This window comes from Macrobrachium rosenbergii, chromosome 46 (genome assembly GCF_040412425.1).
Source record: "Macrobrachium rosenbergii isolate ZJJX-2024 chromosome 46, ASM4041242v1, whole genome shotgun sequence".
Taxonomy (NCBI): Eukaryota; Metazoa; Arthropoda; class Malacostraca; order Decapoda; family Palaemonidae; genus Macrobrachium; species Macrobrachium rosenbergii.
In genome coordinates, this window is record NC_089786.1 from 20,034,170 (window position 1) to 20,047,644 (window position 13,475).

General features: G+C 39.2%; 1 protein-coding gene across 3 annotated transcripts in view; it reads right to left on the reverse strand.

Annotated features, from left to right (window-relative positions):
• eIF2D (eukaryotic translation initiation factor 2D) overlaps positions 1-13,475 on the reverse strand; it is a 192,550-nt gene that overhangs the window by 176,377 nt on the left and 2,698 nt on the right. Inside the window, exon 1 of one of the 3 annotated variants that reach the window (XM_067089625.1) lies at positions 6,715-7,014. The exons of 1 other annotated variant lie outside the window; for it this stretch is intronic. The gene's annotated coding sequence lies outside the window, so the exon portion shown is untranslated. Of the gene's footprint in view, positions 1-6,586; positions 7,015-13,475 lie in introns of those variants that run through there. One more of the 3 variants, XM_067089628.1, reaches the window with a different exon arrangement.

The window sequence follows — 13,475 nt, forward strand, 5'->3', positions numbered from 1 at the left end:
TCTTGTCCAGAGGCAAGAAAAGAGTGCGGACTTCTGGGAGGGAGAAACTCCCTTCGTGGTGTATGAACACCAAACCTCCCTTTTTTTGAGGATACCCATTACAAAAAGGGAGGATAACTCAAAAGAGCCATCTCTAATACCCTTATCCAGGCAAGAGATGACTCCCAAAAAATCCAAAAATCGAGGGATATGAGGGCACTCCTTCACTTTATGAGCAAGAGCTCCTACTGCCCAGTTGAGAAAGCAAGCTGAGCACTTCCAAGACTGAACAAATGCTTGGTCAGATGGTCTATTTCCGAGGATGAGAACAAAATCTTGGCTGCATTGAACGCCAACCTCCTGGAGGAGTCAACTAAACCGGAGAAGTCTCCCTGGGAGGAAGCAGGAGCTCCCATGGAAGGAGCCTCTCCGGTAGCAAATGAAAGATATCTTCTCTGCGACAGCCTAGAAGGAGGACAAAAAAAGAGGCTCTTCCCTGCTCCCTTTTGCTCGAGAGCCAGTTCTCCACTTCACGGAGTCTTCTTAGCTGAAGTGGACAGAACCATTTTAGGCAGTCTTGAGGAAGGCGTTGGGTTATCCATGATATAAGTCGAAGCAGGAGATGCCGGAGCTGCAGGAGAGAAGTGATCAGGAAAGGTCACCAGCAGAAAATTGAGTAAGGAGGCGTATGCCTACGGAGAAGAAACAGGGTCTGCTACTTCCTCTTCCTCTGAAGAGATTGGTGACAGATCCACAATGGGCTGGGGGACCAAAGGGGCTTTCTGAATTAAGCCCAGGATATTGTCCACTTTGCGTTGGATCGACTGAACAGAAGGATCCAATACAGAAGGTGCAACTGTCGTAGTCGGAGCAAGTAGAACCAAGGAAGACACAGGCTCTGCCGAAGAAACGGACGAAATCGGGCGCTTGGAAGCAGCATTAGCCTTGGGTGCCAAAGGAGTGTCTTGCTGCAAGAGGGGAATGGGCGCCAACGGGCGCTCAGAAGTTGGTGAGCACTCAGGAGCTGATGGGCGCTCAGAAGCCAATGGGCGCTCGGGACCCAATGAGAGCTCGGGAGATGATGGGCGCACAACAGATGAATGGCGCTCGGAGGGAGCCGCAACAGAAGAAGCACCATGAACCACTGGAGAAGGAAGATCTGGCGCCACTGGGCGCTTTAGCGCCACTGATGACTTCTCTGCCAACGAAGATTCAGGAACAACACTGTACAGGCGCTACAAGCACAGGAGTTGGGCGCATGGGCGCTGGAGAGCGTTCCGACATTACGACCTGCCTCAGCAAGTCCTCCGGAGCCAAAGATGCGCACTTAGAAGAAGACAAAGTTCTCGATGCCGAAGAGCACTTCCGAGAGGTAGCGTGCTTAGAAGGTAAAACTTGTCCCATAAATGCTGGTTGATCCTGGGAGAAACGTTCCGGACTGTCCCAGAAGCTACAGGAAGGAAGACGTTCTGGAGAAGCCTCTTTAGCCTCCTTAATCGGAACAGCAGAAGGTTGAGAAGCGGCCGCAGCACGTCTTTTCAGAGGACGAGATTCGCCTAGCCATTGGCGCCTAGGACTGGAGTCACTGCTGGAAATACTAGAGGATAGGCGATCCACTTCCATTGGGACACCTTTCCAGCGGGGCTCTGTTGTAACCTGGGAATTGGCAACAGGTACGAATGAGGGGGCAACTGCCAGTGGGCAGACCCGACCTCCTTTGGGCTGCCAGTTTGGCTCCTCCCAGGTTTAAGGGAGTTTGCCAGGGACCTTGGCCTAGGAGAATTGGCGGGACAGACAGCCATCTCCTCCACTAACACTTCACTATCACCTTTCACATTCACTTTGACCATTAGGACTTACAGAAACACCAATTTTTTCCATCGTGTCAACGAGTAATCCAAACTCAAGATTAATTCTCAATTCAAGGCTGGTAATGAGGTCAGGATCAGGAGTAAGGGAGCCAGGGTGCGGAGTAATCGGTACAGATAGAGACATGGGATCAGGTGGAACAAAGGATACAGAATCAGAAATACCAGACAAAGATTTTGCTGACACCTGACTAGCTAAAGTCTTCTTACTACTAGCCCTAGCCGCTGCTTTTCTCTTTTTATCCCTGTCTAATTTCGTCAAATGACTATTCAAGGTCTTCCATATTTTCGCATCCCAAGAGACACATTCATTACAGGTCAATTCAGGGGAACAAATCTGACCCCTGCAAGAAGACAGAGAGCATGAGGGTCATGACATGCTTTAATCAGTCTCATGTTGCAGCCTTTACTGCAATACCTAACACTTTGGGAGCCCGAGTCGGACATGCTAACAAGTCGAGTCAAAGAAAGTCCAAAAAATTGTCAAATTCGGTAATACAAGTCCACAGAAAACCTGAACACTAGCTAATTGTGCCGAAAAGGCTACCATAAAGCGAATACTTCACCAATGATCAAAAGAGAAGAGAAATTTCAAAACACCACTGCTGCTAATCACTGTAACCACAGCCATCAGCCGGCAGAAACATACTGAGCTCGTTTGCTAAGCTGGTTCCTCTCTTACTCCGAAAGTGGGCGGGGTCACTCGCCTAGCAAAAAACAAAGTAGCGCTACCGCAAATTTCAAAATTCTAGCTGTCGGTAAATAGAAACTAATAGCTATGTAATTACTTCATAAGTAGCTTATATAAAAATACAAATTATATACAGTACTTTTAAAATTTGTCATTTGATCCCACACAATATACAAACCATCTTTCTTACAATAGGAAGACTTACTTCCTCGGTGGGAGGATTCTGAGTAAGCTTCTGAACTGACTGGTAGTTCTGCACACCTGGGTCTCCTTCCTGGTCATAAGAGTAAAGGAAGGAGACCATGCCTCTGGCATGTTGAACAAAAGTGTGAACAACTGTGTGTTCAACTATCAGACTTCTGGACCTTTTGCATTAATGTGTGTGTAGCCACATTGCTTCGAAAAAGGCTTGGATAAACCCAGGGCATCAGACAATAAAACTAGAGGTAACCAACTGGTTTGTTTATCATCAGGCCCTCTCTCCCCTTGCTAGAGGGATGAATTACATCTATTAATCTATCTAAGATTATAGACAGGGTAGTCACTTATGACAAGGTATTTGGCAGTTATAAGCCAGCTATAAGCATTTTTGGAGGGAATTTTTGCATTTCTGCAATAGGTTCTATCCCTGGGTAAGAATAGGGGAGCACTGTGTATGTATGTATGTATGTATGTATGTATGTATGTATGTATGTATGTATGTATATATGTATATATATATATATATATATATATATACATATATATATATATATATATATATATATATATATATATATATATATATATATATATATATATATATATATATATATATATATATAAGTATACAGTATATATACATATATAGGTGCATAAATAAAAACAAATAACAATCACACAAAAATATATAAACAAAAAACCAAGCAAAAGAAAGCAAACGGCAGTCAGGCAGAGAAGCACAGATGTCTTCATACGATGGCAGCCGAAAGCAAAGTGGAGTGCAAACCGATGAGTGGGCAGGGCTTCTCCCTTTAGCATTGGTAGTTTACAACCTTGTCTAAGAGTTAAACAGCCATTGCAGCTTGGGTCTGTGAGCTAAATCCTATGTAAAGACCAAAGGTTGTATCTGTGTATGAACAAATACTGTAGTCATAAACGGATAACACATGCCAATAATGCTATGCAGTGCTGGTAGTAAAAATGCTTTGATTTTATGGTAAACTATAATTGCAATTTGGACTCGAACATACAATTCGCCTATGTTTTAATGTGTGGCTCGAATGTTTCTAGCATTAGTTTTGTAGCAACCTAGTACTTAAAGAGATATAGGCTATAGTGGACCCCACCCTTACATTCTACAAATTGGGGGGCCACAATGGGAAAGTGGAATATAAGGGCATTAATTTCACTGAGAGTTCTAATTTAGATTAAGGTAGTTCTATGGATTGCTTTCAGACTATTACCGTGCACTAAGGTAAGGACCTGGTACCATAAGATAGGTTAGACTAGGTCATTTGCTAACTAGGATATACAAACATCAAGAATGTTCAATACACACATTAACCCATGCCCCAAAGCAGCATGATCGAGATTTTGCTGGCAGAAGTCGAACTGCCACAATCGTAGCAATCCAACTTTTTCCAGCCTTTTACCTAATGTTACATCTGGCAGTGATGTATTTTCAAACAGAAGTGGAAGGCTGCCATTGGCTAATAAGTTTCTATGGCAACCAGTCAGCCAATCGCGTTTCAATTTTCTTCTGGACGAGAAGGAAGTAGCCTTTTGTTTGCGTAAATCTGTAGACAGGTGTGACAAAAGTTTGTGTAGGGTTTGCGTGTTGTGTTTAATGTTATTTTGTTAACAAAGTGGTTTGAACGCGTACTTAATATGCTGTGAATAAATTAATGAATATAGCCTACGAAGAATAGACCGAGTGGATTTATTGCTTTGAGATTTCCTCTCTTCATGTGTACAGTAAACTTTTGTTTTCTGTTCCAGCTTAGGCTTTGTTTGTTTACATTCATCAGGGGTTTGTTTAGGCTACATTCCTCAGGGGGAAGAATACGATCTTTGAAAGTTTTTTTTCCATCGTTTTATACAAACTGCATGATGATGTAATAATGAAACAATCTTTTTTCTAATGTAAACAGCTTACATCATAAAATGAACACATATATAGCTTTGTTTATTTATTTCTGAGGTATGATTTTTTTTTTAGGATATGTCCAAGAGGTGACAGAAAGATTTTGCTTTTGACATGTAAAATACCGTTGCAAGCTGAAAGTCTACTCCAATAATAGTGTACACACTTGAATACGACCATTTTTGTCAAATAAAATCATTTCAGATCATTCTGAGTGGGAGCAGTGAAAGTAATCTCATGTTCATTTTCTTAATTTTTTGCTTATTTGCAAAATGTTTTTGTTTAATAATTATGGTCTTATATTTGGATGTTTCTTGAGTTTCAATAAGCCTACTACCACCATACACCTTAGGTCTTTAGCTTTATTTTTATATGTAATTATACAGTTATATGGAAAAAATAATGGTAAAACTATAGGATAACTCTGCATAGCTTAGTGTATTGCCTTGGAAATTGAGTTTTCCTATACTTTTAGTGTTGCTGATGAAGGCGGTGGTGTTGTTTATTGGCAGTCAATTATTATTAACCTCACATCTCTACTGCAGACCCTTTGAGAGCGGGGGCTTTTGGACGAGGTAAAACACTGGGAGAGAGAACAGACATGTTATTGTTTGGATGGCCACCTTGGAATGATTCCAAGCACATGCAAGCCATATGGGAGCCATATGTTCGAGAAGGGACTAGCTAAGGAAACCTATTATAAAAGGAACTATACTAACCTAACCTAACCTAGTAGGCTGTGTTACCTGACTGTGGGGCGGAGACCTTCCGGGGTGAAGGAACCTCCACTCTTTACCAAAAGTTCCCCTATAACACTGCGCATGTGCAATAACTTTCCAGGATGGCCAGCATACAATAACATATCAGTGCTGAGGTTAATTACAGTTGATCACCAAAAAATAATGGTCAGTTCTTGATAAGCAACCAAAATACTATAGAAAAACTCAATTTCCATGGTAATAAGCCTTATGGAGTTATACTTTAGTTCTACCAAAATAATTTATGAACAAAGGAGCAAACAAAATTTTGTTTTCTTCCACATACACTATTTTACCTCTGTCTTCTGACTGCAACAAAAAATTACGACCTCCGGGGCATAAGGGTTACAACAAAGGAAAAATATTTTTAATTCAAAATGCACTACGGGTTTAAAGTAAACTGGTATTCCTAAGTAAGGGCTCTGCACGGACTACTACCATGGAAATTGAGTTTTCCTATACTTTTAGTGTTGCTGATGAAGGAGGTGGTAGTGTTTATTGTTGGTCAATTATTATTAACCTAATATCTACCCAACATGGTTAGGGACCCTTTGGGAACATGGGGTTTGGAAACAATGGGAGAAAGGCCGGACCGCCTTCTTGTAGTTATGGAACGGTTCCACGCATTCGTAAGTCATTAGGAAGCCATATGTTTAAGAAGGGATTGGCTAAGGAAACCTATTATAAAAGGAACTATACTAACCTAAAGTACCCTAGGCCTAACCTAACCTAACCCAGCAGGCCGTGTTGCTTAGTCGGGAGTGGAACTCCCCAAACCCCCAGGTGAAAGAAATCACTTTTTACCAAAAGCCCCCCATAACATTGCACATGCGTGATAGCATTACAAGGATGGCCAACCTACAACTCGAAGTTAATTACAGGTCAATTACAGTCGACCGACAAAAAATAACGGTAAATTCTTAATAGGCTAAGCAATCAAAATACTATATGAAAAAATCAATTTCCAAAGTAGGCTAATACCCGATGCGGAGCCCTTGCTTAATTCTACCGCAAAATTTTACCACAGTTTACATAATGGAAGCAAAATTAGGCTACGCTACTCTACTGGGGAAACTGTTTGCGCTAGACCATTGGACTAAGGACAGCCTTAGCCTATTGGACACTATGGTGCAATTGGCAAAGCGAGATGGCTGGACCCAGTTACCGGATATTCCTGATATTTCGGAGGGGTATTGCAAGTTCCATAAAACTCTCAACTCATGTGCGTCTTTCATTCTAACCGGCAGGAGGAAATGCTGTCAAACACACTACAGATTTAAATTATTTACTTACGTTGACAGTCAGCGGGAGGGTACCAGATGTAGGGATGTTACACTAATTTCATGCGGCCTTAAAGTTGAAATGGCTAAATTCATACACACATTTCTGGAGGATGAAACTCTCTGGTAATGTTCGGTACAAAAAATATTTGATTTGTTTCAATTTTTCTTGTATCTTTGCTTTAAATAATACTAAGTTAAATTTATAATTAATTTTAATTAATTTAAATTGAAATCATCTATATAAACTTATAAATTATCTAGATATATTCTGAGATTTGTCATTTGAATAGTAAGAACGAATTCCACAAAACAATACATAAGGCTTTTCAGTGAACGCACAGGCCGCTGTTGACGTCACAATGTCACAGCCCGAGGGTAACTTGAAATTTTGTTGGTAAATAACACGGGATCAATGTCTGTTCCTATTGTGGCATGAAATTCTACTACATGATTAATGACTGCTCTGAGGATAGCTATTTATGATGACTGTATATTACCCAGCAGGAAATATTCATGTTAACCATTTCATTTGGAATCATTCTTTCGCTTCCTCCTTTCTATGGAAACTGACAGAACTGCAAACCATTCCCTCTTATATGGCAACTTAACAATCATTTCCCACGAATGAAAATTTGTTTTTCGTTGAAATGAGAGAGGAGGACATTATATAAGTAATTATAACGGAGACTCAAAATCATAGGTATCCTGTGGCCATTACCCTGTAGCTATACATGCAACGGACTCGTCAGCTGTGTTGGAAAAGCGCTTAAAAATTATATAAATTTCGACGAGTTTATATATTTTGCATAACAGAAGAGAGCCCGAGCACAGTGTCCCTCAGGCCAAGCTTTGTTAATCAAATCCAATTCCATTAAAAGGAGGCATCCATTATTTATGTTCAGGTCTTCTGCTCCATTGGGCTGTCTCCTTCATACGAGTCAGTTATGGTGCGTATATATATACTATAGCTCTTTTAAATAGATTTGTATTAATTCCCTTTAATTCCTGTTTGTGTGCAAAAGTCTCCTTTTCAATATCTTAGTTACTTTAATTTGTGCTCAGTCATCTATGCTCTTATGTATACCTACTGTATACTTAATATGGTGTGTGGCCCAAGATCTCTTGTAGATTCCATTTTGGTTAGGCATCGATTTTAAGTCATGAAGAAAACCCTTAACCTTAACCATAGGCCCCACAGTTGGCATTTCTTTTGCTGCACGTCGGCACAACAAAAGAAACCAAAAAATTACTGATTTTTATAATTGCAATAAACTGATGTCCCTATGCTTTTTTTGTGTGCATTATTTATCATTCTTTATCAAATTAATAACTTTAACTAGTATTAAATGTCCATGGTTTTGCTAAATAAAAATCCATTATAGCAGCATATTAATTATATTAATCAACAGTCTTAGGTCACGCTAAGTCATCAGAGACTGGAGGGACCCACGTTGATCTGTATATCCATGCATCGAGATATCTTTGAAAACAACCTAGAGAGGTATCAACAGGCGACAGTTGCTTTAAACTACACTTGAGGATGTTATTTTTCAGGAGTTATACGGAGGACTGCCTGATTAAAAACAAATAATAATAACACCCCGTGTGAATCAGCAAAAACTTGAACCCATGTATTACAGTATTTCCCCACTTCAGTGACAGCGAATTTTAATGTATTTCTAAGGGTGCAAAGTATGTCCTAAAAACACGTAGGCTAGGTAACTTATCGCATCGTTGTTACAAACAAGTTGGAACTGGAGACCGAGTCTTTGATAATTGCTGGATAATCTTATGAAGCACTGGTTAGGACTATCAATAAGTCTTTAACTTCTATCCCTATAGGCTTAAAGGACGCACCCTTAAGCCTACTGATTGAGGTGGAACCCTAATACGACCCATGATGAAGTCACTACCGTTAAATCTGAAGAATTTTCTCAATTTTTCTTCATATTCTATTGCCTGAAGTAAGTATACCTTCGTTTTACCAGACCACTGAGCTGATTAACAGCTCTCCTAGGGCTGGCCCGAAGGATTAGACTTATTTTACGTGGCTAAGAACCATTTGGTTACTTAGCAACGGGACCTACAGCTTATTGTGGAATCCGAACCACATTATAGCGAGAAATTAATTTCTATCACCAGAAATAAATTCCTCTAACTCTTTATCAGCCGGCCGCGGGAATTGAACTCCGGCCCATCGAATGACAGTCTAAAGCTCTGCCGAGTCGGCCAACAAAGGGCTATTCTATTGTCTGAACTTCGCCAGGAATCAAAAACGTTAACTGTTACGAAAATGCAATTCTACCTATTGAAAGTTTATGGCAAAGGAGGAATAAATTGGTCGCCATTTTGCCAGACACTACAACATACTGAAAAGTCTGGCTTCTCCCGTATTTCGTACTGTTGAAGGGAAATAAGAGAAGTCCTTTTTGGTGCATTTTATTATTAATCAATATAAATGAGTAGAATTTGATCCTCATATAAATAATACAGTCAGATTGGTTGGGTGGAGTGGGAGAAAATAGGAAAGTCATTAAAGCTATGAACATAAATTTCCTCACACTACATTGCTTCTCCCTAACCTAAATTAAGGAATGTGGACTTGGACTAATACCTTGAGTACAAATGACTTGCTCTTGGACAGACAGCTCGCCAGATCTCTTATTTTCTCCATTCAGATGAGACCTTCGACTGGTGACTTCCATCTGACCACAAGAAGTCATTGCGTATATTTTAATTTCTTTCTCTTGTGCAGAGCTAATTCTGTGCCATACATGTGCAAAACCCCATGACAACAGATGAGTCAATAGGAGAACGAAGCAAGGGGCAATTTCAGCACAGGAGGACAGTGATGTACTGCAGTTCAGCAGCTTTTAATGCTATTAATGATATTTTCTGCGCAACAGAGAAGCTCATCGCCAGAAATGCAGAATTTGAAAAAAAGAAAGATTAAAAATTTCCAAATCTATTGCAGAAAGCCAGTGTGTGATAACAAGAATCACGAAAATAAGCAACTCAGTCCATATGATTGTTTGTACAGCCTTGCTTACATCCACTGACTCGAAATGACGACACAGAACTATGGATATGCTTTTGTTTGAAGACGGAAGTTTTCAGAGTCATGGGATAAAACCACATACAGCTTCACGAACAATGTTTGGGAAATGTCAGTATAAAAGGTATGCTAAAGTGTAAAAACCATTCTCACTATGTATAAACCCTGGACAATGATATTTTGACAAAGGAATTTTGTTAAATGATACGGCAGTGAGGGTGCTTTTCTGACTAAAATAAAATAAAAGAGGAAGAAGCCTGAATTTCATTCAGACTGTGGTTCCAGAATAAAACATCACACATATCATTACATAACTATATAAAACAATTATAGTACAATGTGACCGGTCTTCTTAAGACCTAGCGCTGCAGATTCCATATTCAGTATTCTCTATTCGAACCTATTTTAGGGTTTATGGGATGACAGTTTTCGTGAAGGTATTGAGGGAAACAAAATTTGCTGCAGTTCATCCCTGGAAAGGACTCACTGACAGGTGGTTTTGAAAATACCTCGTATATTGGGATTAAAATATTAAAATTTACATTAATAAACCATACGACATTTTATGCAGTTTAAGCACAACATTCACAAACTGCGTTCACAAATGTTAATGTTTTAGGGTTTAGAAATTTTTTTTATGTCAACAACTTATTAACAGACCCTTGCTTATTTTCAACTTGATCTGCAACGAGTATTTAAAGTTGGGACATGAGTAGCTCAGGAGATCTTAAATATTGCATGAAATGCAGTCTTTCATACCATTCACTGATCTTCCTACTTTTGGTCGAACAAACCATTTTTGTTCAGTCAAGAATCAAATGATTCACTACTTTACACAAGTGTCGCTCTCTTGGCCCACACATGAATTGTAGCCATTTCCCCTCCAACCCTGCACCCCAAACACTTTTTAAAGTTTTCTCCCTCTTAAGAATTGCCAGTCTTACGTTCAAAGGATGAACAAGGTTAATCATGAATATCTTTTTAATTTAGTCTAACAGCATTCTATGGAAAATAAAGTCTCGTACAAAGAAAAATCATGTTAATCATATCGATAATTTTTACAAAATCACTCAGGTTCAAAATCTAAATCAGACTTCTAGAACAACACTTTTGTAGGCTCTAGTTAAAAGGTACACTACGACAAGATCCATTGAGGGGATCCTATGCTGTCCTCTCAATATAACATTCAAGTGAGTGCTCTTTGTGCAATGGCTAGAATATGCCTGAAGAAACCAGAAGGGTGGAAATAATTTCTTCAGGGACTCCATCCTCAAAACAAGAAAAAAAGTCTAACCACTCTCGTACACGCATGTATGTATTTGGGAGATACACACCCACAGCAATGCACATTCCATGTCTGTCGTGGGCGACGTGATATTATTCTGATCATTTTTTGGTTCTCATTATAGGCTAGTGTTACGAGAGTCATTTTTCCTGCACAGAAAAATTAAACCACTGTGACCATGCAGAGCATAAAGTTACTAAAGATGAATTACAAAGAAAAAAAGAATAACTGACAGAATCTACATTTTACTTGGACTTTCCCAGTTCCTTCTTCTTTTCATTTGTTTTGTAATTTTCTATGAAATTTTACGAAACAATATCGCAATCTACATATAGACGCTTAACCAAGAAGAATTACTTCGTGTGAGAAGAATACTGGGTAATTATTTGTATTTCTCAATACTGTTTTGATTCAAGCATACTTTTACAATGAAATTGGATGAAATGTGAGAAAGCATCATGGAACAGATTTCATAATGAAACAGTGAATTGCTAAACGCTATAATTGATAACTAATATTTTGAGTCCATAGTTAAGTAACATACAAAGTCTCCCTTTTTCTTTTGTTTAAATGACAAAGAATGCCGTGAATAAACATACTGTATGTCTCTGTATTATCTTTCAGATATTACAAAAGCTTACGGTATTTAATGACTCTAGGTAGATTAATGTTGGTTTTTACCATCAAAATACTAACATGTCATTTAATTATGAATGTCTTTATTTTCATCCACATGATTAGTAGTCAGCTAATTGAATATTAATACTGTAACTCTTACAGAGCGCATGAACAAAGAGCAGACACATTCATTACAACATAATATGTAAAATCCAGTTTCAACTGATAAATTTCTTGTATTCTCTGGAGATTCAATTTGGGAAGTCTCCTGTCAGGGATACGTTCCCATCAAACAGACTAACGAAAAGTATTATTAATGTAAGCTAATTCAAGTATCCCCCATTATATGATGATAGTTGCAAGAGGGCTTCTGTACATTCGACCGACAACTACGCTGTAGCCTTTCTCCTTATTCATTTCATAATTGTGACATTCAGGCTGTCTCTAGGTTCCTCATCATCTTCATTATTATTAACGTTTTTATGCCAGATTTTCCCTTTATGGGGCAGCAGATGTAGTGAATTCTCTCCACTCACTTCTGTCATGGCCACTTTCTGCCGGAATTCCCAACTGGTTTGTCTTTATCTATTTCCTTCCATTTTCTGCGCATTCATAATGGTCTCGTCTTGCAACCTCCATGTTTACACTTTTCTCAGAGATTGGCCTTCTCCATTTCCTCGCATGCCAGAACCATTCCAGTCTGTTTTCAGCCTTAGACACCAAGTTTTTCAACAACTGCTTCATTCCTCATATGATCATCTCAGTGCCCTCAAGCCTTGAATCTCAGCCTTTCTTAGTCAAACAGCTCTAAAACCTCTAGTTTTTTCTTGTTTACTCAGGGGCTAGTCTACCAATCTCTCTCCTAAGGTTTCCCTTCCACCATGGTTCCCCTCCTCCTTTTCTTATAGATTTTGGGCATTGTAAATCACTGACTCCAAGTACATATTGTAATCCCGGCCTTCTGAAACATGATCTATTACATTTGCTACATAATACTGCATACACCAGTACACTTCTCCAGCAACATCCATGTAATGCCTTTCTTGACTTTCTCCTTTGCTTGCTTTCCAGTTACCATAGATCTAGTTTTGCTTACCCTGGTTTTCAAAAATACATGTTCCTGACTTTTACAGACCTCCCTCCACCTTTGATTCCGTCACCACAGGTCTTCTGCATACTACAGATCCCAAGGGCTTCATTTTCTGCACTCCTTTGTTTTCTTTTATTTTGATCAACGAGATGACTCAGTGCTGAACAGAAACATTTATTGTAAATCAATTTGACATACCTCCACTCTCTTTACTCAAGATCTTGTCCTGTATTAGAGCTCTGTGACTTGCTTTGTGAATATTTCCTGTATTTTCAGCTTTCATAATGGGCATGTAATTGCCTGTATTGCTATTATGTCAATTGCGTTCATTAGAACTACAAAAATAAGATATACATTGGTTCCTATTCACGTGAATCTTCTCATGTAGTTGTTATATAATAAAGACGGTCTCTGTCGTAAATTTCCTCAACTCCAAAGTCAAGGCCATAAGGCCGATTTCGCACGTTCTTCTTAGTCTTTCATTCAGTACCTCCCATACTTTCGTAACATGCACCAACACACTGCACTGCACTTTTCATGAAACACTGCAGGGCATCCTTTTTACCTTATATTTTTTTATGCAATACTCTTTTTCGCTTTTTTGGTCTCTTTCTCCTTTAAAATGATATCATATTTTCTGGTCAGTCCTTCCATGATTGGTTTTCCAGCTGCTTTCACAAATCGCTTGCTATTCCTAATGGTCTGGAGCTGTGCTGTTCCTCA